Here is a 25,843-nt window from a genome sequence, read left to right as displayed (position 1 = left end):
GCAACATAAAACCAATAAAACAATGATAGGCTCTCAAAAAGGAGGAGAAAATAAGATATACTCTACTTTAGCTGTAAAATAATTTAGGATTCTTGATTTTGATTCATATTATAGTTTGTGTGTCCTGGGATAAGAAAGGAATTGTCAGTCTGCAGTTTGTCAGACTTGGTTGCAGGCTGTAATTGGACCACACTCAATCCAGGGAGCCAGTACAGCTGCAATTCAATCCCTTCTCTTCTAGCCAAACTGTGTATGCTGATTTGTAGTTCTCTCTGTTGGAAAAAAAGATATTTTCTATAAATCACCATGTCGTAGGAGAAGTTCTAATCTATGTATACTTTCTAGCACTGTAGAGAAATTCCACAGATAATCAACTTGTAAAGGGAAAAGTTCTATTTGGCTCACAGGTTTGGGTGTTGCAGCCCATGATTAAGTGAGCCTGTTGCTCTGGACTGTGGCAAGTCATTACATGTTTGCAGTTTAGTAGAACAATCCTGTTCTTCTTATCATCCAGGAAATCAGAGAAGAGGAAGAAGAAGCTGGAATTTAGTGTTCCACTTATGAGGGTTCACCTGCAATGGCCTAGGACTTTTCATAAGGCCATACCTAATGAAAATTCTAATACCTCCCAGTAGTACCGTGCTGGAGACTTAAGAGTTTCCACATGAACTTGTGAGTGACATTTAATACCCAAACTATAGCAGTATGCAAAACGAAGTGTCTTTTATCCATTGCTTTGGGAGAAACAAGACCAAGTGTGCCTAGCCACACACCTTAGTTAGAGATCAAATCACCTATGATGTTAAATTCTTAGACTAAGTCCAGGCAATAACACCAAGGAGAAGAGCTATAGAGAGCAGTTTTTCCACAAAGCATGATACAGGCTATATCTGAAACATTTATCAAGGAAAAATCCCAGGACCCTAATCTGTAGGAGTAAGATCCATTTAGAACATTTTTACACGCATTAAGAATAGAAAACATCTTCTCTACAGACATCAGTTTTGTTTGAATTATACAGACAAAATTCCAAGGATCTGCTGAACTTCTTTATGAGGTCTGAAAAAAAGAGACAGTTCTGTTCTGGAACTTTCTCGAAAGTAGCATTACAGAACTTGTGAAGGCCCTAAATGACTCCCTCATACATGTTACTCTCTGGACAAGAGTCTCAGAGAGTTGGTTAAAAAAAAAAGTCTACTGACTAAGTCAATTAACACTCTGATGTAAATTTTATAATAACATTTAAGAGTATTTTGATGTAGGCACTCCAAGCAATAGCTTGTTCATTGCCAGTGTTCTCCCATCTTGCTTTCCTCCTGCACATTCCCTCTGATCCCATTCTATTCTTGATTCACGAGGCCTCCATGCAGCCTTGCATGATAGACTAAGCCTCTGCCATCATTTCCCCCTCAGCCAAACACCCTGTTCATGTACTCCACCACCCCAGCACTAGCCTGCGTTTGTCTTCATCATTTACTTGTTTACTTTGATTTCTGTATATCCCACTGTGGTGAACATAAACCTCATCTCCGTGGTCAACTACTTCTGATCGAGTGCCTCATTTGGACTAGGCAATTGGTCTATTATTTTTTTTTTTCGTTTTCTGTATATGTGGTTCTGGGGAATCGAACCTAGGGCCTCGTGTATCCGAGGCAGGCACTCTTGCCACTAGGCTATATCCCCAGCCCCTGGTCTATTATTTTCTGTACAAGTATATACAGGAAATTGACTACTAGTGGATAAACAAGATGGAGAGATTTACCTGTGAACTTCCAATTTTGTTTTGAGATGGCGATTCTTAATAAGAAAAATGATGCAAATGAAGTTTCTTTGGTTTTAAGGGCAAGTCCTAGCATGTTTCAGAGCCTATTGCTTCTGGGAAAATGAAACCTTGTAACTTGAGGGTATGGGTGGGTTTGGGAAATACAGGAGAACATGGAAGCCATACCATTGATCCAGAGGCATTGTAGTTGTAAACTGGTTTATTGAGTTGAAACTACTCAAAGACAATTTTTTAAAGGAAATTAAAAAAGAGAAGTCTTTTGCATAGTTGTAGTTTGAGGAGTCACCGGAAAGGATTTCCAGTAAAAGACTTTGGAATCTGGAGCCAAAATTTGCTGGAATAAGTTCTTTTCCACCCCACTGTTATAATTGTTAATTTGCAATGAGGACCATGAAAAAAAACTGTGGTATTGTTTGCTCAGTGTCTCAGTGCTGCTGATCATCCCTTCCCTGTCTTCCTGGAAGGATGCATGTCTACAGGGAGGTAAAACAACCATTAATCCTGGAAGATATTTGTCCTCCTTTCTTTTGACATTTTATTGCCCTTTAACTCATTTGTGAAATATATCAAAGCAGAGTCAGACTAGGGAATAAAAGGCCTTTTCATTAAAATGGCCAATCTATGGTAGATCTTTTTGTTCTTCACTGTGGAAAGGGTTTGATTAGCAACATAAGTAAAATATTCATGAACCAACAAAGTGGGAGAGCAAAACTGTGCAGATTTCATTTAGGAAGACAAAGCTGTTTGAGCTGTTATAATAAAATTATTCCTAGCTCAAAAGTATTAACAACACTAAGAAAAGGAATGTGTTCGACAGCGGTATACCTGATTATTTGGAACTTAAAAAGAAAGGTATATTCTATTCTCTAGAGAAGGAAATATAATAGATGCTAGTTTTCTTTCTCAGGTTTTATATCAATTTTCAATCCACTGTTCCTATAAGGGATTCAATGGTTATACATATAAAATAACCATGTTTGTGAAACATGGAGCAGAAATTTTTGTTGTCTGGAGATTTAAAACAAGGCATATGTGATTATGATTTTCTAGGTTCTTCAGTATTTTGGTTTAATTTCTCTCATTAGGACATAATTCTATGAATATTAAATTGTCTGTCTTTTACCAGCATTAATTAGTTAATTCTAATTAGACAAAAATTAGAAATGCAGAAAATTATGAAAAAGATAAATCACCAAAGTAATTGGAGCCAGGAATAGCTACTGTTAAAAGTTTAGTATATTGTCCAGTATTGTATGGTTTTCTTCTCTGTATAGATTATATAATTTACATATACATATGTACATACATATTTGCTTATATATTAAGAACATGACTATAAAGGAGTGCGTCTTTATGTTTTCACAAACTAATCATCATACCTTGGTATCTACAAAGCACTCTTTCAGACTCGACCTGAGCAAAACCCTCACCTTTGATCTGCAGGCCAGGCAGCAACTTTCAATACCAGCAATCACAGTGCCACGGGCCTTCATGTTAGCTTGTTTTCAAAGGCTCCACAGTTTTTTTTATAAGGTTTCCTCAATTCCGTCCCGTGCTCAGGAGTGAGATCATTATCCTTCCTCAATTCTAGTCTTTCCTTCATTCTTCTTAACTCTGGCAAGTGTCTCTATGGGCCTTGTTTTGTAGACTGGCTCAGTACTGGGCACAGCCATCCTTGAAACTCATCCCTGGCTGTCTAGAGCCAGGCTCAGTATGTGGCTGTTTGAGGTAGTCCCAGGACTGAATGGCAGTTGAGCATTTCTAAATATTTACCTTTTTGTATAGAACAGGCTGAGTGCTACTGCAGAAAATGATTATCTGTAGGTGTTAGCCAAGCAGTTGCGCTCCGGCTTCAAACTTACAGCTCTACTTTCCATTATAAAGTTCTAAAGTTAACTATAGCATCATACTAAGCAACTGCATGTTAGCTTAGGGTCCCATTTCACATACAGGTTCCTTGGGGTTTTTCAACCCAACACTAGCAGATTATTAAAGCATCCTTTCCCTTTCCCTTTTCCTTCCTTTCTTCCTTCCTTCCTTCCTTCCTTCCTTCCTTCCTTCCTTCCTTCCTTCCTCCCTCCCTCCCTCCCTCCCTCCCTCCCTCCCTCCCTCCCTTCCTTCCTTCCTTCCTCCCTTCCTCCCTTCCTCCCTTCATCTTTTTTCTTCTCTTTTTCTCCCATTATTCTTTATTCTCTAGTGCTGGGACTGAACCTAGGGCCTGGCATTTACTAGACAAACACTGTACCACTTGAGCAACACATTTATATATTTTCTTTTTTTTTAAAGCATATTAATCTGATCATATAAAATAATATTTATTGAAATGAACTCCAGGAAATAGAAACAAGAGTTTTTTCTTTGTTTTCTTATATTTTTGTCTTGTTTGTTCCTTGATCTGTCCTTGGGAGAGCAAGGGCACAGAAATGGAGGGAAAAAGAGTGAACAAATGCAACAGAGTGGTACTTACTCTGGGTGGGGATGGCAGGGAAAAACTGGGATAGAGCGAGGGTGATATTGTCCAAAAAAATGCACTCATTATCTAACTTATATAATTGCAGCTCCTCTGTACATTACCTTTATAATAGCAATGAAAAATTTACACACACGCAACAAAAAGCATATTAGATGTACACTAGAATTCTATTGTGATGTTTTCACAAATACATATAATATATCTGAATCAAACCCATTCTTAATATCACTTTGCCTTCTCCCTCTTAGAAAATAATTCAACAAATTTCATTGTTTCATGCATGTGTATAAAATTCTTTAATCATATCCACTCCCCATCCCATACACACACATATAACATTTTATCATCCCCGGTTGACACTTTGTTTCAAGGCAAGCTTTCTCATAACTGCTCAAGCTGGTCCCCTATAAGTCTGATTCCTCTGCCTTCTTCTCCCAAGTACCTGGAATAGGCCACAATATTCCTCTCTAGAATACTCTACTTGAAAAAGAGTTCTGGACTAATTACATCTTCTTTTCTATTACATTTTACGTGATATTTTAGCTGTCCTGTTAAATCAGACCTCCCCAAACTGCCTGAAAGTCCTACTCCCTATTCTTTCTCCTCTGTTGCTGGCATGCTGTTAAAAGAGTATTCTTGTCTCTCCAGCCCGAGGGCAGTATACACTATAAAGTCAATCCCGGAGAAAAAGCCACAAAGTTCTGCTAAATTTCCTATTTTTTGGAGCTGAGGGGGTCTCTCAGTAAGAAGAAATCCTAGTTGGAAGCCTCTGTGCCTGGATTTTATCCTGCCACTCCTTGCAAAATGCAATGTTCCTTTTAATGGGATTGTTCCCAGTCTCTAATGCTCTGAAAAATTGTTCAAAAATGGTTTATGTCGTGAAATGAGAAAAATAAGGTGAAAATTTAAAAATTCATTTATTTCCTATGGCCTAAGGTTTGTCTTTAAATTTAATTTGTAGTACTGTTTCGAATATCCTGAAACATACAGTGTGTAAATGAAGCCATCAATTACATGGAATTCCTCTTTTTCTTATTGTTGGGTCCCAATATTTTAACCATACAAGAAAATCGCGACACTGTATTCAAGTCCAATATGTATTGAACTATAAAATCCTAGACAAAACTGAATACATAAGGCCCAACGACTGACTAAGATTCCTTTAGTCAGTCTTACTATCTGCATAAAATATTCATCTATCACATACATCTATCATCTATCATCTCTTTGTTTTCCATGCCGGCTTTTCTATGAGTTTACAGAGTTCATGGACACATGTCGGCATGCACTACACACACACACACACACACACCCACACACACACACACACACACACAACTATGAGAAGAGCATCCATGCATAATATATGTTAAATCTTTAAACAATGAATACTCTTTCTGAGGAAGAAAAGAAATAAAGAAGGAATATTGAGAGACAAAGCTACTAAAATGTACATAATTTACGTTAAAATCTCAACATAAATATTCCCATCCAGCAGTCAGCTAAATATTTGCTTCATTTATTTCTGCAAGGTGATGAAGGGGGCTTGTATATTGATGAAACTGAGTCACTTAAGAGGATTTCCATGTTGAAAATATTATTGTTTTCATCAGATACACTTACAAGCATTTGTTTTACAAAATGTTTTACCCCATATTGGGTTTTATGTGAGATGATGTGTTTTCCTCATGCTATTAGCTGTCATGGACAATCTAACTTAGTAGTTCCATCTACAATACACAGTATTTGGTTGTTATCACATTTTATTGTTTGACTATAATTAGGTTCTCTTGTTTCTACTCTAAACACTAGGATAAACATAGCTTTTCCTGCTTCGTAGATTATGTTACTTTTGGACAAGTTCTTTTGCGTAGAATTTGTGTCATAAGCAGACTGAGCTTAGTCTTACTACTTGGTGGTCTACCCTTTGTGAAGAAGTGGTAGGGTAATCACTTATGTGTATCAAAGGTTTCATAATAGCTACCATGGTAGTTGTACAAAGGGAAACTTGATAATTGGTAGCTTAATTCCCTCTTTAAGCAAACAGTACTTGCTGTAAGCAATTGATATTTACTAAGAACATTCACTTAAATTGTATGAATTTATCCACTACAGTCAATATTTAAAGAAAATAATTTTGTAATAATGAAGAGTCTAAGCATCAAATTCTTAGAAGGGCAATACATAGTTGTCAGTAACTTAACTCCAGGGAAGAAATGGTCCATTTAATTAGGATGGGCTATGGAAGGGCTAGGCCTGTATGAGCCACCTTCTTTTATGACAGGAGTATTTGCATCAGATGGCATGCAGTGTGTGCTCAGTGAGAGGACAATTGAGTCTCACTAGTGCCGGCAGCTGTAGTGAATTTCCTGTGTGTTGCTGTCCATGCTGATTACAGTGTGCTGATTATGCACATCTGGGACTTGTGTTTGATTAGCACCACAGTATTACTTTTCCAATTTCTACTTATTCTCTTCCTTCAATCTTCTTTGTCTCTGTTGTATCGTCCTTAAATTTCATTTGTAGTCAACTTGATGGCTTCTCCAAACTTTCACTAAAATTTTTGATTTAACAAGTTTTTCTTTTTCCCTCCAGGTTCCGCTGTTTGTCCTTTCAAATTTCTAAACCTATGACAGAGTAAATAAATATATAGAAATGCAAGTAATTCTAAAGCCATTCCCTGTCACTAGTCAGTAACATTGTAAATGAGCAGGTATAGTTTTCATGTCATTTTTGCATGCTTTTTCCTTCATTTGACTACTGAAGTATCCAGAGGAAAACCTCTTGAATCATTGGGAAACACATTTAAGTGTGGTATCTCATTCTCTGCATATATGTGTGTGTAGACAAACATGCACGTATACATGCAACTATATATATGCACACATATATCTGTATATGTATATATGTATATGTATACATATATCTGTATTTGCATGCAGATATATGTGTACATATATACACACATAGATATATAATAAAATTATATAGGTGTATATACATATATGCATGTGTACATATGTATAAATATATAATAACAATAATTATAAATGATACAATATCTAAATATGTTTTGAAAATATCAGTTCCATCAAAACATTGTTTTCTTTTTTTAGAGATTTTATTTATTTATATGATATTTTATGTTTTGTGCCAGTCCTGAGGCTTGAACTCAGAGCTTGGGCACTGTCCCTGAGCTTCTTTTGCTCAAGGCTAGAACACTATGACTTTGAGCCACAGCATTACTTTTGCAATTTAATTTTTTTAAATAATTACTTATTTATTGTCAAAGTGATGTACAGAGGAGTTAGAGTTTCATACACAAGGCCATGGGTACATTTCTTGTACTATTTGTTACCTGCTCCCTCATTCCCCTCTTTCCCACCCCTTTCCCCTCTCCCCCCATGAGTTGTTCAGTTGGTTTACACCAAATGTTTTTCCAAGTATTGCTTTTGGAGTCATTTGTATTTTTATCTGTTGTCTCTCGATTTTGATTTTCACTTCCCTAGTTTTAATACAAGTATATACAGTATCCAGGGTACTCAGGTGAGATACAGTGATAGCACAGGGCCAACCACAGGAAAGGGATACAAGAGGATCATCAACGAAACAAGTTATGATTTCACATGGCATGTTGAAAGTAATTATAACAGTGATATAGCACTCATTTCCATAACATGGAGTTCATTTCACTTAGCATCATCTTATGTGTTCATAAGGGCATAGCTATTGGGCTCTTGTGATCCTCTGCTGAGCCAGACCCAAAGAAACATGGACTCTATGGTTTCCCTCATAGGGAAAAATATTGTTTTCTTTTCATATAAATATGTCAGCATTATGTAGTTACACTTACCAATATTTTTTTGTGGAATTAGAAGTCTTGACCTTAAAAGTTACATTACAAAACAATAGGCCAAGGGCATCTGGGCTGATTTCCATATATTGTCTAAGGTAAATAGTACTGCAATGAAAATGGTTGTCCTGGTGGCTTTACTATAGCTTTGTTGGTACTCTACTGGACAAATTCTCAGGAGTGGAATTGATGGGCCATAGGGTAGCTCTGTTTAGTTTTATGAGGACCCTCCATCCTGCTTTCCAGAGTGGTGGAACAGATTACCTTTCTACCAACAGTGTTGAGTTCCCTTTTGCCACATCCTCACTGGTGTTTGTGATATATATGAACATTGGAGTCCTGCTCACTCATCAGAAAGACTGATATTGTACCATTCATGATGAAATGAAAGACTTGGAAAAATTATATTAAGTGAAGATGAAGTTAGATCAAGAGAGAGAGAGAGGTTGCATCATTTCCTTCATTTGTGATAGTTGGAATGTGCCAATGAATATGTAAGTAAAAACACTGGGTGGTATGAAAGTGGTTACAAATGAATTAACAAAAGCAAAATAGACTTTATGCAGAGCTCAAATAGTGTAATTCTTTAGAAAGACCAAGTCAAAACCAAACAAAATAAACACCAAGAAATGAGTGCTTGCAAGAGGAGGGAGTGGGGCTCAGGGAAGAGAGGTAGGTAAAAGAAGAGGGGATGGGGAGAATCTATATAAGCAATATTCAAAACTGAAAACCCAGTAAGGAAAATATTGCATATATCCTTGTAAGATGGAAATGAAAACTGCAATTAACCATTCAGTGTCTATAAGAATAGCAAAAATTGACATGGGCCTAGAGATCTACTAACACATTTTCAGTTCAATTGATACAAGTAATAGCCATTTTTCTGTAGCATAATTATCCACAAAAAATGTGAATATGGGGGCTGGAAATGTGACTTAGTGGTAGAGTGCTTGTCTAGCATGTATGAAGCCCTGGGTTCTATTCTTCAGTATCACATGGAGCTGTGGCTCAAGTGATAGAGCACTAGCCTTGAGCTGAGGAGCTCAGGGACAGGCCCAAGCCCAGAGTTCAAGCCCCATGACTAACAAAAAAAATGTAAATATGATCTTATCATACATGCATTAAACCCCACTTCTTAAGTAGGGAAAGTGAATAATACTTGTGTATAAGAACAAGAGTAGGGCCAGTAGTTTGGCCTAGTGGTAGAGTGCTTGCCTAGCATGACTGAAGCCCTTGGTTCAATTTCTTGGTACCATATACACAGAAAAAGCCAGAAGTGGTGCTGTGGCTCAAGTGGTAGAGTGCTAGTCTTGAGAAAAAAAAAGAAGATGCATAAATGCTTGATGAGGCATTGCTTTTAATAGCTGCCTGAAAATATTCCAAGTGCTTATTACTGGAAATATAGATCTAAATCTTATTGTAACTTACAGCTATACAATATTTAAAAGAATCAACATTATCAATTGGGATATCTGAATACTAGCTATATAGTATTTAGTGAAAAGAATAAAATATATTTGATATTGTTTACATAAAGTGTAACAACAGAAAAAATGTAAATTGTAGGGTTTATATCTGGCTATGGAGAAAATGTATAGGCAGATGCCTGAAACTGATAAGCATTCAATTTACAATAAAGGTTATTTCTTCTTACATTCTGTATGTAATTTTCTCTCACAGGTTTATGTGTGGGTAGTTTGGTCCCCATTCTGGCAATGTAGATTCTAGAAGGAATTCATTTGGGGTACAATTCGGAGAAGGAATTTTTGTGATATTATTGAAATCCCGGTTTGTTCCCTTTAGTGTTCTTTGTTGTATTACAGAAAAAAAAAGTACGTTTGGCCCTTCCCTGCTCTCTGACTCCTATCTCTCCATATGATTTCCTCCCTCTCACATATTTCTCTGTGATGATGGTCTCCATCTTGGTGTTATATCCAAAGGTCTCATTACAAGGGTCAGCACCCTGATGTTTGGACTCTTAGCATCCAAATCTGTGAGTTAAATAAATATCTTTCTTTATGAATATTCAAAATCAGGTATCATTTAATAGCAATGGAAAACGTATTAGTGTATCTTGTTAGAAAGGCAACCATAGAAGTCAAATTAGATACTTAAAATCAGAAATAAATTATACTAGTAAGATTTGATAAAGCTAAGCAATGAATGACTGTATTCTCATTTTTTAAATTGTGTGTTCATTTTGGTTATATGAAATAATTCAAGATATTTTAAAAGTTAATATTCTTCCTGTCTTTTTCTACTGATATTTTTGTGGCCCATAGCTGTGTTGATTTTTTTCTTTTACATGTGCTTTATTTTTATTTTGTTAAAATTTTTATTATCAAACTGATGCACAGAGAGGTTACAGTTTCATACGTTAGGCATTGGATACATTTCTTGTACTGTTTGTTACCTTGTCCCTCATTCCCCCCTCCCCCCTCCCCCTTTCCCTTTTCCCCCATAAGTTGTTCAGTAGATTTACACCAGTTTTGCAAGTATTGCTTTTGTAGTTGTAACTGCGTTGATTTTTGCCTGTAATTTCATTGCAGACATTATTGACATTCTCTGATTGGTCAGTCTGATTTCAGCCTATCACTTACTAACACTGGCAGGAACACTGAGTTTCCCTTCACAATAAATCACTAAGCTCTGTTGCGTCAAATCCAAGTCAGTATGCTGGGCTTCTAAAGCCATCCAGAATCTGCCAAGGCTGCTCATTCTTAAGCCATTTCATATTATGGGAGCCCAGTAGTTCAATGAAATAAAACTATCTCTTACCTAATGCACCATTCCTAACCCTACTCTTTCACCAAGACACAATTCAAAAGGCCTCACTTCCTCATTTTTTTTTCTTACTGCTTAGATCATAACTGATGTGTTCTTCAGTCTGTTAGTCTATAAAGTCAGTTTTGAAGAATTTAACTGTAATGTTTTCTCGTAATAGTCACAGAACTTGGATCCAAACATTAAACTAGTTCTTTGTTAAACAAGAGGCATCCAATTTATTTTTCTTTAGCTACAAAGCCAAACAAAACTAATTCTTCTAAAGGAGCTATTGTTTATTGATATTCACATTGTCTCTGGGGTCTCAATTTGAAATCTGGAATATCATTGACTTTTCCTAGGCTAATGCTCCTCACATTGGAATGAGCACCAAATGCTATTTTGCAGTTTCTATATTTCCAGTGCACACAATTAAATGTTTTTTTTTTCTGAGCATTCTTTTTATAAGCCTCAATGAATACTTTGTACAGATAGGGAAGCAGGACAGATAGTAATGAAGGTTGTATATTTCTGTGACATTACCACCTGATACACAGTCATTTTTATGTTGTTTATTAATTGATTTTCATTTAACTATACTAGTATCCTTTCTCTATACTATAATAAATCCAGAATATTCTATTTAAAATGTATGGTCACATAGGTATAGTCAGTGATCCTAAACTGTAGACATGTTGGCTTCCTCTGTTCCGCAGAATACCATGTTGTATATTCCCTCAAGGCTTTTTTTGCATGTTAATTTGCCTCTCAGACCATTGCCTTTCTTCTTGTTCTCATGGGCAATCTCTTCTTATCCTTTAGACCTTAAATTGTCATAATTATCACAGTGAGTCTACCTTTAATTCCTCCATATCCATCCAACCCAAACTGGTAGATTTTCAGTAGCTCCTTTTTACTTATCCTTCTAATATTCAGAAAAATGTGATTGTGTGATATGTTTCTTTTCCATGACTCTATACACTCCCACAGTTAGCAAGATTCTGTTTTCTACCCTCCTATGTGTACCCAGTAGCTAAAACAATGAAGCATAAGACATATGTTACAATTTCATTGACTCTATTGTGAATAGGTTATTAGCAATTATTTGGTGACTTTCAAATAACTATAATTCATGATAAATACATTTCTTGTATATTTTTATATACCTCAATATCTTATCATTTATTGCCCTTCTGTGCTAAAGATGGAAGGAAAAATGAAATTCAAAAGGACCACAGCATTTCTGAAAAGTGTAATGGAAGTAAGATTTTTTTAAAAATTGCAAATATAAGCATATTCAAAACTATTTTTTAGCTCCTAAAATTGCAAAGAAAACTTAATACTTCTTAGCAATAATGATTTCACCTTTTTAAGTACAACTCAATTTATTATGTGGTGTGTGTTCTTATATTTATATTTTATTAAAGTAGTTAATGGGCACCAAAAGGAAACTAAACTATCCCTTGGAGTAGTACCTAATACTTATCAAAAATAAAACTATAAGTGCACAAACTTCCATGCTTGATTTTGTGAACCAAGCACCCCTATCTACCCTTTCTTGAATATTTACTTTAAACATGTGCCCTACCTATTTGCATCTGAGCTCACAGTGTCTCAATAGTCCTATATAGTGTTTGGAAACAATAACACAATCCCACTCTCAAAATAGAAGAAAGAATGAGGACAATCTGCATTTCACACCCTGCTATATTTTGGCTGCTGTAGGTGATTAATGATAATGGCCACTTGCCCAAAATACAGACTCAGTTCACAAATGAGATTTAAGAACAACTTTAAGGTAAATGTGAAAAATACATTCCTCTTTTCAATGGTGTATACCTTTTTTACACATAAAATGGAAGGCATTTTTAAATCCTATTTGCACATAATAATGTATGAAATAATAGCTTCAGTAATGTTTTATATTGAAAGGAAGTAGATTGATTTGGTCAGCCAAGGAACGCAGCCTATTTTCTTCAGAACTGTAAGAATTGTTGCTAATACTTTACAACCTGCAGTGTTATTTCAAAGAAGGTATTATATATCACATATTATAGTAGTCCATTTCGTGGTGATTCTACGTGATCTGAAAGAGAGAATTATCAACTTATTTTCATTAAGTTTATAGTAGTAAGTCTCAGAATGAAAAGGTTAACTGGATCAAAGCGGAAATTATCAGTGAAGATTTCAGTCTCTGTGGGAGAGATACATTTACACTATTCCTTTTAATCGTGTTTTAACTTCTCTTGGTGAAGTTCCCATGACCCATTTTGTATATGATGAAATGTTCTTGGTCTTTACCGAGGGAAGTCAGTTCCCAATATTTGATATGCATCTGATTGTTCCTCTAATAAACGAAATGTAATTAAAAATAGAGCAGGGCCATTGCATTTTAATAGCTTGGAGTCTTCCCCGTGGAAGAGTCAGCAAACAGTGAGAGAATATGAAGATTCAGCTCCCCAGAACCTGCCAGGCAGGCTTTGTCAAGATTAACAGCATCACACAGGTTATTAGAGGAAACATAAATACTTTTGAGGCTCTGTGGGTAGTTACGATATCACGTTTTATTATCTTCTCCTAAAATGGAATTACTCATTGTAATTGCTTGCCAGTCACAGGCCAACAGACATGACAGAAGCAATCCTACATATTGGAGAGAGGGTTATAAAGGAGAAGCACTGACCTAGAGAATGTTTTTAAGGACACATTATTATGTGTTTGTAATGATCATAACTGAAGCTTTATGACACTTTACATCTTCTACGATGGCTAAGATAGACACAGATTAGCACCGTGCAATTTAAGTAGGCCTAGCATGTATTTAAATTCCTCTTTGAATAAGGAAATGGGGGTGTCTTCAGGTTGAACCATCTGTCAACATTCCTGATGCTAGTGAGGGCAGAGTTCAGCCTGAGCCACAAACTCCCAACCTTGTCCTCTCTCTGCCTTCTTTCTGCCATTCCACATGGCCTCGCTAAAGTTCAGCAGCACATATTTAGCCTTTGTTGCTCCCTTCAGATCACACCTTCTTTTGTGAATAGTGTTTGTGAAAAATAATCAGAACTTTCATAAAGGAACTGCAATCTAATATGTGGCCTAAAAGAGGCTGACAGATTTTAGGTCTGAGCTGGGATATTTGGGAAAAAGAGAATTCACTCATTTCATGGAAAATTATACATTAAGAAATACTTTATTGCGTTGTTGTTACTGACTCTATATCCAAACTGATGATGATGATGACATAATAGGTTGGAGGAGGCAGGGAAAGTGAGGCTTACCATTACATTCAGCAAATCCATATGTGGTCCAGAGGAAGGGAGACAATGATTACATGTTTTAAATTTTGTTTGAGGCCAGCAGGAAACTTGGAATGTGTGTGTGTGTGTGTGTGTGCGTGTGCATGTGTGTGTGTGTGTGTGTGTGTGCGTGTGTGTGACAAGCCCATGCCATTCCTAAGGCTTGAACTCAGTCTGGGCACCATCCTGTGCTTTTGAGCTCAGGGAGAGTGCTCTACCACTTGATCCGTAGCTCCAGATCTGGCTTTTTGGTAGTTGTTTGGTGATAAGAGCCTCACATACTTCCATGCCTGGGCTGTCTCTGAACCATGATCTTCATGTCTTAGCTATCTGAATAGGTAAGATTACAATGTGAGCCATGGGCCCTGGATAGAAACTGGGACTTTCAAGTCAAGACACCTGGATGCTGGATTTTTCTCTTTGCTAGACTAAGTGGAGGGCATGGAGGGCATGACTGAAGTCCTGATGATTGTCACAGAACATGAGGTTTCAATCCACTTACTACTAGACAGGCATCACTGCCCCTCGCTGAATCCTCCACTGTCAGAGGGAAGGGATTCATTATGATCTAGTTAGACCAACAGAACTGCACCTGGGAAAGTCCTCAACACATAGAATTTCTGGCAGATCATTTTTTTTCCTGCTATAATTTGAAACAAATGAAACATTTTATATAGTCCATTCCTTTATTTCCTGCATTACTTGCTAAGAGCAGAGACAGAGTTTCTTATCTGTAATCTCATTATCTTGATTGAAATTCATTTGAGGATTAAGGGTACCTTATTACATTTTTTGCTTATTGTATTTAATATTTTTAAGTTTGAAGCTTTTCCAATCAGACACACTCAACATTTAAATATTTTAGTGCTAAATTGGTTGACCTTCTTGTAACTAAATGATGCTGTCACTCAAAGTGTAATCTTCTAGTTTTCCTTCGGCTGTTGTTTTTCTTAGCTACATTCTGGAAAATCCTTAGTAACAATTACTTGGCCCTGTTGATTTGTTTAATGTATTCTACTGCTAAATCTCTTTCTACAGCTAAATCTACATTTAATGGTAAACAATGTTTCTCCAACTCTTTCCTCAAGCTACATATCTTTGATGTACAAATAGTTCTTCTGTAACTCAACCTATTTTTTCTGGTAGTCTTTGGACACACACCATTTTTTGTTTGTTAAATTATCTTTAGTTGTACAAAGATATTTCAATTCAGCATGTCAGTTTGGACATTCTAGGAGTGGAATCTATGAAACATTTCACTCATGTTTCAATTGGCCACAGTTAACCCAATCGCTGAGCTTCTCTCATGTCCTCTGCAGGGGCATTCTCTAGGAAGGCAAGGATACTTGTGCTGAGGGTGCTGCTACCTCCTGAGACTTCTCTCCTTGTTGTGATACTTCAAGGTACCAAAGCTATTTACATGTCACCCCCAGGGCATCTTTCATGTATTCTCAAGTGATGGAGAGAGACTTCTGGAGGAGAAGATATCACTTTCATCCATCATGGCTTCCTGCCCCTTTCCCAAATCCAGTCTGTTGTAACTAGTATTGCTGAAAATTCTATGACTAGAAAGAGTCTAGCCAGTAATGACATCCCTACTGTACCTGTCACTTTCTTTGTCTGCTTATGTTTCATCTGGCAAGATATCTTTTGGGGGCATACTTTATATCTAAAGATTTCCTTTCTTCAAGACACTGGATTTTGTAGTTTAATAGGCTTTCTAAACATGTGAAGATTAATATTGATTAATACTGAAAGGGGATTGTGTGTATATGTATGTACACACACACACATGCTGGTCCTGAGAGCTTTTTCTGAGCTTTTCTGCTCAAGACTAGTACTCTACTACTTGAGCCACAGTCCCACTCCTGGCTTTTTGGAGGTTAATTGAAGTCTCACAGACTTTAATGAGTCTCATGGAGTTTCCTTCCAGGTTAGCTTCAAACAAAGCTCATCAGATCTCAGACTTCAAAATTGGTAGAAGTCCAGGTATGAGCCACTGGTGCCCAGCCTTAAGGAGCAGTATCTTTTTATTTTTTTTTTTTTGCCAGTCCTGGGCCTTGGACTCAGGGCCTGAGCACTGTCCCTGGCTTCTTCCCGCTCAAGGCTAGCACTCTGCCACTTGAGCCACAGCGCCGCTTCTGGCCGTTTTCTGTATATGTGGTGCTGGGGAATCGAACCTAGGTCCTCGTGTATCCGAGGCAGGCACTCTTGCCCCTAGGCCATATCCCCAGCCCAGGAGCAGTATCTTAAGAGAAAAGAGAAACAGTGACAAAAACTACAATATTACAAGTATTGTTTTTGTGTAGTCCTTTTAAATAAGCACATTCTAGGTTGGTGGCAGAAGGATATGCAACTTCTCTTTTAACATCCTTATTTCCAACTCTTCATATTGATACCACATGCATATCAATCTTCCAGGATGAATAAATAGGCAATCCCCTTAATATGCTTACCTAAAATTTATTTGTTGTCATAGTGAACACCGTGGGTTTAGTTTCTAGGAAATTTGTAAGACACAGGAAATTTAAGACTTCATTGTTTAGACTGAAGTATATTACTTTGTTTTGTCATTTTAATATTTTTTCTTGATATTAAAACTAAAAGAAGATGTACTTTTATAAATTTAGTTTTAAGCTTTCAAAACAAGATTTTTTAAATTTAAGAGAGCTTAGTACTAAATGAGACACTAAAGGAGACAAAAATTCAAAATAGGCATTTCCCAGAAATAATAGGTTAACAAGTTGAGAGCTTATCCACCAAATAGTATTATACTACATCTAATTCTGAGTGTCTCTTAGGGCCCCAAAGGGTGGTTTATGTTTGAAATCTCAGTATTTGAGAGGCTAAAACAGGATGATTTCAAATTCTGGGCTAGCCAAGGCAATATAGTGAGATTTTTTTTCTCTATCTATCTATACACATAGAATAAATGAATGGACTGATTGAATTGTTTCTTAGGAACTTCCTTAGTAGCTTCAGGCAACATTTCCAATATTTTTTGATCATTTGTTCAGTGTTTTCTTCAGAAAGTTAGATCTGAGTTCTAACCTGTATATTAAAGAACTAATAAACAAGGACTCCAGCTTTGCCAATAAATACTTAAGACTATTGATTATGACTAATTGTTGGCAAATGTTAGTTTGGATCATATTTCCTGTTGAGTTTTAATTTGTTTACTAAATAAGGTAGGTAAGATTTTAATATATTTTAATTTTCTTGCCTTATAGTCTCTCCTTGAGTTCTTCCATTACATATTCTAAATAGAAAACTTTACAAACAATATGTGTACATGACAATTGAGTTTTATGCTTCTGAAATGGTGAAGAGGGACTCAGATGTTTAGCCCCAACCCAAAGCAAGTGGACTAACAGATGGAGTGCACAGTGTGAAATTAAAGAATAACTCACAGCTTTTTTTCCCTAATTATCCACCTGGAATCTAAGGGTCAAGATCATCAATTCTGACACTTTCATAGTAACATAACCTCAATTTCCATTTCATTCTTAAGGTGACTTTCATTTCTAAACAATCGTTAATTCTTAGCAAAGTATATTTAATAAAGTAAGCAGTAAGAATAAATTATAGATTAGACTAAATGGCACATATTATAGTAAAATGACTTACATAAATATCAGAATTTCTGTGATAAATTACATTAACAATTCTAAACACCCAATATCATTGTATACAAAACAGTAGTTTATCAGACGGATATAACTGATGAAATTCACTGGCTTACAAAAAAAATGTGCCTCTTTCTCTCCATGCTTTTAGTAAAAATGTTGATGTTCTTTCTTTGGTGATTGGCTCTTCTCTGTTAGAATGTTTAGGGATTTGATGGTTGGTGTGGTAGGGCAAACATCTTCTATGATGATGTCCGCACACTGATCACTATAACCTGGCAATTTGTTTCTCTACCTGAAAAAGGAAAGGAAGTTTGCAAATCTGGTTATGTTGAGGATCTTGAGATGAGATTACTCTGTGTTTTTCAGGTGCTACAAGTATAGGTTACCAGTGCCTTTATCAGAGGAAAATGGAAGGGTGAGTACGAATCAGAATATGCAATTGAACAGTATATGCAGGGTTCAGAAATTGAGAAAGACATTGAAAGGTAATATGCTACTGGCTTTCACAACAGAGTCCCAAATGAGAGAGGACCACAAACCAGGAACAGCAAGTTGCCTCTACAGCCTGGAAAAGACAAGGGGATGCTTTGTAGAGTGAATGTGCAGAAGACCTTATAGACACTTCTATTTTACTTCAATGAGATTTTTTTTTTTAGATTGTTGTCCTTAGTGATACATGCATGTTGTTTTGATGTCACTGAATTGTAGTGATCTGTATGATTGAAATAGACCACTGAACTATTGACTTTGCAAGTTGCTATTGTCATTGCCATTTCAGGAAATAGAAAGGCATAAAAGAGAACAATAAGTCAAAGACAATGGGACAAGATTTCTATTGGGTAAGGGACTCTATTGAAAATGCCTACATCACTTTTGTTTTCAGGCAGAATAATGTGTGAAACAACTGTCCAGTTAACTTTTCTACAAATAGGTACATATTACCTGACCCTAAGGCTTTCATTCAATCACAGAGAACCCTTGAAAATACTTTAATCAATAATATATCTCAAAGATCTCTGCTTGGAGGGAAACTAGGTGTTACCTTGCCTGGAAGCTGTGAAGAGCAAAGCTCATTAATCCTCCAGCACAAGGAATTTCTTTTCCTCAAGGATTCAATTTTAGCAATAGTAGCAACATCATTGATATTAGAGAAGAGGATTTGGCTTTTTAAGCCAGGAGTGTTAATGGAAGACTGGATTCTTTGCAAGTACAGCGTTAACTTTAAAGTGGTTGGAAAAACACCACTGCAAAGATGGGGACTGGCATATAATTATTCCTTCCATTGATTTAAAGAAGATGAAGCCACAGACCGTATGTGGGAGCTAGGTGGGGAAATAATGTGTGTGTGTGTGTGTGTGTGTGTGTGTGTGTGTGTCTGTTTCTGAGTCTTATCTAGTTCTTAAAATTTTAGAAAATAGGTTAGAAATTATGCACAATAAGAAAAATCAAGTTCCTCCAGGTGCTGGTGGCTCCTGTCTGTAATCCAAGCTGTTTAAGTGTCTGAGATCTGGAGAATCATCATTTGAGACTGGCTTAAGCAGTAAAGTTCACTAGAATCCATCTTCAAAATAAACAAAAGAAGAGTTGTAGATAACTCAAGTGGCAGAGTGCCATAGTAAGCAAAAGCAAAGCACTGAGATCAAGCCCCAGTATGGCAAAATAATAATAATAACAATAATAATAACACCAAAAACACATAGATAGAATCTAAGATACCTATGTTTATTTTAGTCTCTTCAAGCAACTATAACATAATTATCATAGATAGGTACCTTGTTGAACATAGAAGTTTATTTCTTGTTTGTCATAGTATTAGAAGCTGGGAATACAGGATTAATGCTTTGACAAATCTGCTATCTGATGAAAGCCAACTTTCTGGGTTGTAGAAGGCCAATCTCTGGCTATATTCCCCCATGGTGAAAGGACTATGAGTACTCTTAGTGTCTCTTCTGTAAGTGCATGACCTTAAGGTCCCATCTCCACAAGCCATCATATTGGTGATTAGGTTTCAGGACCTAAATTTCAGTGGGACACAATCATTCAGTAGGAAATAATTTGTGACTCTAAAATCATGAAAAACCAGCACAAGACTTACCAGTCAACCCATGTGCTTTAATAGTGACAGAGTTCTTTCCTAGTCAGGATTTAGGAATGAGGCAAACAGAATTGCACATAAATTTACAAGGATAGTATGATGACTAGCAAACAGGGCAATGGTCTTCCATATTTAGAGGCTGATTGTTTAAATTTAGTATCTCATCCTTGGAAGGCATACACCCTACCACTGACCCATGCCTCTGATATTTTTGACTATCTTGATCATTTTTTTTTCACATGATCTCTTTCCTTCTTCTTTCTACTTTCTGTCTTTGCCACCTACTCCTGACATGCCAACCAAAAATAAACTCAGCACTCAGTTATATCACTGACTTACCAAGAGATTTTTTACTGAATTATTGGAGAAAGAAAGAAAGGAGAGACACAGAAAGAACAAAGGAGAAATATCCCAATAAATTATTTTGGTTACTGTATAACCAAATATTATAGACAATTCTAGTCTCTACATTTTCCCAGCTTATTCTCCTTAATTTTTCATTTCTTCTGAAACAAAACCTATGGAAGTTTTAAATCTGGCAACTTGTCAGTTAAAGTTATTGAGAATTACATTTCTAGTTAGTTTCATCTAGGATGGAGCTCACACATTCCTGTTGGTTAAGTTCAGTATCTAACACTATGATAATTTATTTCTAGTGCTTTCCTAAAACATATTCAGAGGCAAAAATACCATTTACATAGAATAAAATAGCCCTATTCCATTAACATTTTCTATCCTGACTGAAATATTACTGAATATATTATAGGTACCCAGGAAATTTTCCACACCTGAAATGATGAATATCTTAAGTATTTTAACATCATTTTGCCATAAAGGAACCATTAACAGAAGAAGACAGCAAAGAAATTTAAATAGAGAATTAGTGATAAAAGACTTCAAAGACTTTCTTTAGTAGGATGATTAGTGGGTATGTAGGTTTTTTTCTAAAATTTTTTCATATTTATATTCCTTATACATCACTTTTCTTTGAATACCATCATGTTTTCCTAACCAAAGTTTATAGTATAGGCATGTGGCTAATACTAAGTCTTATTGGGTGGCTCATACATTAAAATTGAGCCTCAAGGAAAGTCCTCTTCATAATGCAATATGAGAATTTTTCCAAGTTGGAAAAAACAATTAGAGTAATGATGAAATATACAGATATAATCATAAAGATGCATTTTCAGGAAGAGGGAGGGTAAGTTTAGCCTCAGGAGAGAGTAATATTAAAAATGTGGCATCCAAACAGAAGGACAGTGTATGGCAATAGAAACACACTGTTCTGAAAAGAGCTTTGACCAGCCTGGGGCTCTTTATCAGAATTGAGAAATATCCTAGATAAGAAAAGTGGCTACATAGAATGAGGCTCAGGATTTAAATGGAAATTAAACCTCTTTTTAGCATATATAATATATATGTGCATATATATTATGTCTTTTATAGTCTAACAAATTCAGGGTTTTTTTAGTAGTGGAGATTAATCTTAGAACTACCGTCTCATGCTAGGCAAACGTGCTACACTGAGTGATACCTCTAGTTCCTAATGGGGGGTACTGATGGTGTAGCATCTTGATCATATAACCACAAGGGATATATAACTATAGTATTCTGCTGAAAATTGTACATATAGTCCATATTGTGTACATGTGGGTATTGATTTTATCTCATTTTCCTTCTTTACTGCCAAACACACACATACACACACACATACACACACACACACACACACACACATCGACTACCTAATTTATTGAAATATTTTGTTTTTGTAAAAAGGACATAGAGACTCAATGTTTTTTTAACAATTAGATCACTCTATTACTGACTGTATTTACTGAAAATATCTTATAGTAGTAAAACAGATAGGATTATTTTCATTTACAAACTCAGGTTGAATATCAGGGTCCAGATCAATCATTGCACACATAGACTACTGCTATTGTTTCTCTACACTTCTCCTTAGCTCATGCTAGAAGTAGATTGAGACGTAGGATTTCCAACTTGCAGACCCCAACTTATCACATCATTGCACTTTGTGTCAGTAATTTTTAAAACTAGTGATATAAAAAGTTGATGAACTTAGATTTATTCACTGTAAAATGATATATATACATATATATATATTACTATCAACAGTATTATCATAATAGATTTACTAAGGTCAGCCCATGCTGAAAGGATATAAAAAGTTTTGTGGTCATATGTTAAAAATCAGTAAAGTAATACTGCAAAGAACACAGTTGTGCTGGTAGCTTTAGTGTGGCCTTGTTTGTGCTTTATTGTATAAATACCCAAAAGAAGAATTGCTGGCTTATAGGGTACCTAAACATTTAGCTTTCTGAGGAACCTTCATACTGATTCCCAGAGTGGTTGAACAAGCTTACATTCCACCAACAATGTAATAAAGGACCCTTTGGCCACATCCATGCCAGCATTTGTTATTGTTAGTTTTCATGATGTTGGCCATTGTAATTGTGGTGAGGTGGAATATCAGTGTGTTTTTTTGTTGTTGTTGGGTTTTTGTTTTTTGTTTTGCCAGTCCTGGGGCTTGTACTCAGGGCCTGAACATTGTCCCTGGGTTATTTTTCATGGCTAGCACTCTATCACTTCAGCCATACCATATCAAGAGTTCTGGCTTTTTGTTGTGCTGAGGAATCAAACCCAGGGCTTTATGTATATGAGGCAAGCACTCTACCACTAGGCCATATTCTCAGCTATCAGTGTTGTTTTGATTTACATCTCCTTTTTAGCCAGAGGTGTTGAACATTTCTTCATGTGTCGATTGGCAAGTTTTACTTCTTCTGAGAAGTGTCTCTTTAAGTAGCTTATGAATTAATTGGGTTGTTTCTTTGAGTGTTTACTTTGGGGGGGGCGTTAATTTTTTGAATTCTAAGTATATTTTGGATATTAGGCCCTTGTCTGTTGGATAGTTGGTGAAAATTTACTCCCATTCTATGGGCTTTCGATTCTGCTTGTTAGCTATATCCTATGGAATCAGACCAGATGCTACTCAATGGATGGATGAATCAAGAAAATGTGTGTATATACAAAGTGGAATTATACTTATCCATCAGAAAGAATAATGTTGTACCATTTGTAAGGAAATGGAAAGACTTGCAAGAAATGCATGAACTGAAGTGAGACCCAGAGAAATAGGTTGCCTCTAAAGCTACAAGTAAGCATACTGGTTAATAAGCAAAGGATTACAAATGTATTAACAGAAGTGTAGTAGACTGTATGGAGAGTGCAAATAGTATAATTCTTTAAGAGGAGTAAGTCAAAGGTCAACAACAAAAGTACCAGGAAATGGGTATTTGCACGAGGAGAGAGCAGGGCCAAAAGGAGAGGGGTATAAGAATGAAGGAGGAATGTGGAGAAAAGGAGGCAAGAATTCATGTGTGTATCACAGAATTGAGCAATATAAGGGAATGGGTGGGTCAAAAGTGGGAGAAGATGATGAAGTAGTGACACAGATCAAGATGCATTGTGCACATACATTGCAAGAAATTCTATACATAACTTGAAATTAAGATTAGTAAGGGAAGGTGTGGGTTGGAAGGGGTGGGTGAGAATGTTGAAAAGGGTCACATTGATCAAGATGCACTATATTCATAAACTGCTTTGGTACAAATCCTCTATATGACTACTTAAAATAATAAAAATGTTTAAAAATCAACAAAGTAATAAATGTATGTGGAGAGATACTTTGAAACTAAGGAAACTGATTTGACTAAGGTTTTACTCATTCATTTTTATCTTTTATCAGTGGATCATGATTAGAAATTCTTACATGATATCCTAATGGTCATTTTCTGTTTTCTTCATTACTTCCATAATCATTAACTAAGAAGGAAGAAAGTAAGCTGGATGTGGTGGTACATGCCTTTAATCCCAGCTACTTAGGAGGCAGAGTTTAGGATGGTCATGGTCTGAGAAAATCTGGAAAGATGTGAGCCAAAAATGTCTAAAAAAATGGCTAGAAGTGTGCCTCAGGTGGTAAAACGCTTTCCTGGAAAGTGCAAGGTCCTGAGTACACACTGTGATAATGACAAAAAGAAAAAAAGAAAAAGAGCACATTGGTTTGTTTGTTTTAAACCTCTACTGGAGTAGGTGTGAGGTAAGCAAACAGTATAAGGTTCTTACCAGGTGACAGGCAGGGCATACTTTTCCATGGTGTCTTGGGCCTCTCTCAAAGACCAGGCCCTGAGTCTACCCACAAGATTCACCCCTCATCATCTGAGACCAGCACAGGGAAGAGACCACTAAATGGTGCTGATAACAAATGCTGTTAAAATTCCTGGGGTCAGATGAACTTATGCCAAACCCAAATAATTGGGAAATTTGTCTGGCAAAGCAGAGCCCTCATCCCATGAGTATGCATAGAAAACAAGGACAAAGACCCTCCAATGACTTTTGGCTGCACAATGCCAAGGTCCTTGGTTCAGGATTATCCAGTGTACATGAGGAGAATGTGGCACAATCATCCTAGTATGTTCCAACAAGCCTGGGCATGCACAGATAAACTCCTGCTACGTATGTTCTACTTGTCGATGAACCTATCCATCAGAGTTTGAACCAAACAAAGGACCACCCAAATTCCACCCAATGACCCATCCATCTCTTTTGGTTAGTGTCCTAAAGGCAAGAAGAAATATTGACCTCATGTCTACAGCATTCCAACTCTGCCCATCCATGCCTTTCCTTCTGAGCTCACTTTCCCTTTCTTTCCTATCATTCACTACTACCTGTCTTTGTCCTGTTCCATTCTTTGTTCATGACACAGGGGACCTTGAACCAAATACTAATGGGAGACACCATCCCTGAGAGTCTCACCCAATAACTGTCTACCCTGAGATATACCAAAAAGAATGCTAAAAATAAACAAAGGCGCTTTGTAATAATAATTTCCTGTCTCCATGGTATTTCTTTCCTAAAAACTTTCTTGCCACTTTGATTATCTTTTGCATCTTGCCCGAAATTGTCTCTTGCAAGAAGAACTGAACAAAACTAACTTTTTAGTAGAGGTTCAATGTGCCTTTATTTTTAATTTGTTATTTCAGGGAGACAGAACACATTGAGACACAGGTAGGTACATGAAGCACATTTGTTCTTACCGATTGACAGCAGGAAACAAAAGAAGTGCAGGATGCATTTTTTTTTTTTTGAGCTGCTCCATTAATGCACAAGAAAGTAGCTCTGAGAAGATGGATTCTTGGCATTGTGTGTTCAGTTTCATCACAGTGGAGGGACCTGAATAATAACAAGGTCAAGGATCACATGACTTGTTGGAAAAGCTTTAATAGATGAGACAGTCTGCTTCCAGGGAAAAGTATAAAACCTGGGCTGTCCCTAGTAGGGGCTGTCCCCTAACCTGAGATGTTACATCACTAAGAAAGGCAGGAACAAGTCCTGAGTTGTTTCATGCAGTTTTCAATTTCAGAATATTATAGCCTCAGCATATTTTACATTTATCCCTGAGAACACAAAACAAAAAAGGAGTAAGATATGGGTAAGTACAAGGCTATTTAGATATATTCTCATGTATTTATCTAATCATCTACTAGGAAACCTTACATAATGTTTTCTCCCAGTTAGAAGCCAGTGATACAATTCTTTATCAAAGTCTTCAATTATTTTAGTGGGAAATTCCTGTGGTTGACTCCTTCGTCCTTTTGACACCCACTGGCCTCTGCCTTTGGGCATGTTCATCTTGTATTGTTTCTTTATCTACTACTAGAACCAGCTATTTTCCCAAGGAGCTCTTTTATGTGTAATTGAAGGGTGTTAATCTGGAAACTAGATTTGAATTTAAAAAAAAATTCATGAAGTCAGTTCTTTTTTTTTGTGGCACTAGAGATATTTAGTTTTTGTATAGTACACTTTTATTTACTTTTTATATTCAGCCTTTGGTTTAATTCATAAAGAGAACTTCCTCAACTCAATTCAGT

This window comes from Perognathus longimembris, chromosome 4 (assembly GCF_023159225.1).
Source record: "Perognathus longimembris pacificus isolate PPM17 chromosome 4, ASM2315922v1, whole genome shotgun sequence".
NCBI lineage: Eukaryota > Metazoa > Chordata > Mammalia > Rodentia > Heteromyidae > Perognathus > Perognathus longimembris.
Note: the sequence above shows the minus strand (reverse complement) of the source record.